Raw genomic sequence first — 4,429 nt, 5'->3', positions numbered from 1 at the left:
GATAACTAGGCTTTGTGACACAGTGACTTCCTTGGGTTGTATCAGAAGACTTCATCCACTTGCTTATCCTGATTGGGTGGTCTGTAACACGTTCCCACCAAGGTGTCATCCTCAGTGGGTTCTCTTCTGATCCTGATGTACAAGCTCTGATCCAGTTCCATGTACCCCAGATGCTGCTTCACAGAGAGGGCACTATCATTGGTACTCATGTGGATAAGCAGCTGGGGACAAGCCTCAGCTGTGTCTTCGCAACATTTTGGATCCAAGCTCCCAGCAAGTAAAAAACTGGTACTGCACAGTCTGCTGGACTCCTCCTAAAGCTCCTTAGATTGGCAGTGAGTCCTGACCACTGCACACATCCAGCAAGGACACCAGATCTGCAGGGTGGTCCCTACAGCCCCAGGCCTCTGAAGCTGCAGCCCCACATACTAGATTTGGCTGGTATCCTCAGAGCAGCCCATATGAAGCTTTGCTTAGGATTGGTTACCAGTGTTGATAACACACCAATGTTTCAGATACTGCTTGAACAGTGTTTGCACACTGTCCAAGTCTCCCAAGTGTCACTCTGCTCCCTCCAGCAAATAGGAGGGAGGGAGTAGGCCAGGGTGGGGGAGAGGTAGGACAGCTGACTCTGACTGACCAGAGAAATATTCCATAAAACATAATGTTCAGCAATGAAAAACTGGGGGTGTAACCTTTCCAAAGTAGCTGTTGCTCAGAGACTGGCTGGACATCAGCTACCATCTTGCAGGAGGTGGTGAGTGATTGTCCTTGTATGTTTGGGTTTTTTTCCCCCTCTTCTTTCTTACTAAACCATCATTATCTTGACTCACAACTTTTCTTTCTTTTGCTTTTCTGGTTCTCCCCAGACAGAGCAGTGAGCAACTGTGTGGGGTCAACCCACCGTGTCCACAAAGCTCTGTTTGAGCAGAAGCTTCTGCTGAGCCAGAAGCAGGCCCCCCAGCCAGTGCTGGGAACTGTGTCTTGTGGCATGTCACTGCACCACCACCCACCCCCTCTCTTCTGAACAACCCTCTCTCCACCCTTTCTTCAACATTAACAAGTCTGCCCAAATTCCTCTCAATCCACATTCACCTAGCTCTCACATTGCACTCATACCAAATGCTCCTTTGGCACAGGCATCTCCTGCTCTCACCAGGTCTTTTATCAAGAGACAGTTAAGACCACCTTGACACTCCTGTGTGACTGTCCCTTTGCTCCTGAGCACTGTCACCACTGCACGCTTCATGCAGCACGCTGCCCTCGCAGTGCGTAAGAGGCTGTTGCTGGTCTGTGTTTGAGGACACCAAGGAAAGAAGCTTTTACTTTGGAAAAAAAGTCTCTTGCAATGTTAAGTGTTTACTTTCTGTGAGAGTCACAAGACCTTCTGCAACTGCAGGGAGTAATTGAAAACATGACCTGCAAAACTTCAAACAAAAAGGCAGATTTGCACATGTTCATTTTATAGCAATTTCCTCAGTACTTAGTCCTTGGAGTTGGCAAAACAGGTAGATGTCTTAGGAGAGTCTCAAAGAAGTAGATGGAGAAAAGTTAGATTTTGTGGGAAAAATACAGCAGACAATACTCAGCTAAACTGTCTCAACCGAGTGGTTTTTGGTTGGTTTTTTTTTACAAAGCATGAATTTATTCAAGTAATCCAAGATGCAGAATACACTTTCTTCATGCTGTTCCGGGGGTGGTGCTTCAGGATTTTGTTTGTTTGAGTTTTTAAGGAAGAAAAATATTTAGTCCACATGGTGGCTTTCATTCCAATTACTTCACAAACCAATGTACATATTGCAGGTTAAATTGTTCTGAGCAAGTAGGTCACACGTCAAATATAAAATCCACATAATTACAGAATTGACTCCTGCTATTAATAAAAGGGCCTTGGGTCCTTATTTTACAAAGGGTTACACAAAGCTATAAATTTATGAATAATCTTAAGTATTTGCAGGGCGTGAGCTTTATTTATTCAAAATTGTCTACCATAGGTTTCTCACCACTTTTGTGGTGAAATAATTATACAGAAATGAAGGTAAATGTCCTGTAGAGCAAGTGCACCTGGCATCAGTGGTGCATCTAGCCCAGTATTTTGACGCCCAACATAAGTAAGGGGAAATACTATTTAGGAAGAGCTCCTTGTGGTCACTTCCAGGTACTTCCCCTGCATCCCTTATTGTTTTAGGGCTGATGAAGGATACAACCCTGCTCATTTCCTTCAGCGTCCACTTATGGGTTCATATTGATGAATAACGTGTCCTTGAACCTATGGATAGTGTCCAAGTCTCCAGCCTCTGGTGGCAGTATGTTCTAGAAGTTCACCACCTGCTTTGCAGAAAAGCATTTTCTTTACATGTCCCAAAAATGATCTTCCATTGTTTTAATGATTTTATAAATCTTGATCAATGTTCTCCCCTGCCTTCTCTCTCCACACCAAACAGTCCCAGCTGCCATTGTAGGGTGGGAATGCCACCCCTCCTCTGTGCCTTCCCTAACTCCTCTATACCCTTCTTGAACTGTGAAGACAAGAACTGATACAGTTGTAGTTTTTTTAATCATCGTCACTACACATAAAGTTGATGAGACAATTTCAGAGAAATGTTTGAGAGCTCTGCAATGTAACCACTACTACTAAATTTGACAAGAGGGAAGCTTAGAAATCAAACTGCTTTACAGCACAGGAGCATGTGAAGGCAAAGTTATTTAAAAGTCCCATCACCTCTGTGAAGATCATCACTTTAAAATAGCTCCAAAACCAACAAGAACAAGCCTAATTAAGAATTAAATCTCAGGTGCATTTTTATGTCTCTTCAAGGAAAGATAAATGTAAATGCACCATTTTAATTGGAAATATACGACTTGTAGAGTCATAATCTGTGCCTCAGAGTACTGGTGGGAATTGCCAGCTTTTCAGAAAGTAACTGTTTCTCACCTACAGAATCCTGGAATAGTTTATTGAGAAAAAGAATCATGCTTCCTCTTTATTATTATTATAATTGTGGAAAATAAAATCAGACTTCATATAATTTGGCTGATAACGTAAGTCACCAAGTACAAGATTTATAAATATTATGAGATTTTTCCCCTGGCAATATTTTAGAAATATTTACTTGTCTTCAGACCTATTACATAAGCTGAATCCATTTCATTTTTTTTTTCCAGTTACTTAAGTGATTTATAACCATATTAATTTCATTGGCTATTATAAAGCCTCCTTCAATTTGAAAAATGTACTTATGACTTTGAAACATAACAGATTGCAGTCGAAGAACTGTGCCCTTCATGCTGCTGAATGAGTCGCTTGAAAATTGCTCTTGCAGCAAAAAATTCCTTCCAACACTGTCCATGTGGGCACCTCACACACCTTTCTGTTTCATAGAATCACAGAATCTTAGGGGTTGGAAGGGACCTCGAAAGATCATCTAGTCCAACCCCCCCTGCCAGAGCAGGGTCACCCAGAGCACATCACACAGGAACGTGTCCAGGTGGGTTTTGAATGTCTCCAGTGAAGGAGACTCCACAACCTCCCTGGGCAGCCTGTTCCAGTGCTCTGTCACTCTCACAGTAAAAAATTTTTTTTGGATATTCACCTTGAACCTCCTATGCTCCAATGTGCACCCATAAGGTTTCATAAGAACTTGAGCATACTAAGTACAAATTTTAGAGAATTCTAACTACAACTTATACCATTAACAATATTTTCTGAAGCACTACCTGCCCTCTATTTTTACCTGCACTGTATTTAATGGTTTGGGTTCAAAGGGACATTACTGTTCATCTCCCACTAGACCAGGCAGCCCAAAGCCCCATCCAACCTCCCCTCGAGCACTGCCAGGGATGGAGCTTCTCAGGGCAGCCCATTCCAGTGTCTCGCCACCCTCATAGAAAACATTTTCTTCCCAGTATCTCAGTTTAAAACCGTTCCCCTTTCTCCTATCACTACACGCCCTTATCAACTGCTCCTCCCCATCTTTCCTGTGGGCCCCTTCAGATCCTGGAAGGCTGTTGTAAGGTCTCCCAGAGCCTTTCATGCTAAAACGAGGATTAGGCCACGGAGATGCTTCCAAGTCTAGACTAGGAAAAATAATCTCTAATACCAATAATATCCAAGAACCCGGAATATCATCCTATTCATTGGAAATTCTGAAAACAGGAAGTAAAATCGGCTTTAGATTTTTAAACACGTAACTCTTCTGTTCCATCAGAGAAAAAGACAGGCGAACAACCCCAATTTTTCGATGCACTGTGTAAAGATTAGGCAAAATAAATAACGACACACCAGCACAACCCCCTTATTTCCAGTTCCGCCGGTGCGTACGCGCGCACCCGCACGCTCTCCCCTTACGCGGGACGACTACGGCAGCACCGCAGAGGCCCGGGACGCTCCCTCCCAGCAGCCCGCAGGCAGAGCAGCCTCCTCCTCCTC

The sequence above is a fragment of the Chaetura pelagica genome, unplaced genomic scaffold (genome assembly GCF_000747805.2).
Source record: "Chaetura pelagica isolate M959 unplaced genomic scaffold, ChaPel_1.0 scaffold170, whole genome shotgun sequence".
Classification (NCBI taxonomy): domain Eukaryota; kingdom Metazoa; phylum Chordata; class Aves; order Apodiformes; family Apodidae; genus Chaetura; species Chaetura pelagica.
This window is presented reverse-complemented; position numbering follows the sequence as displayed.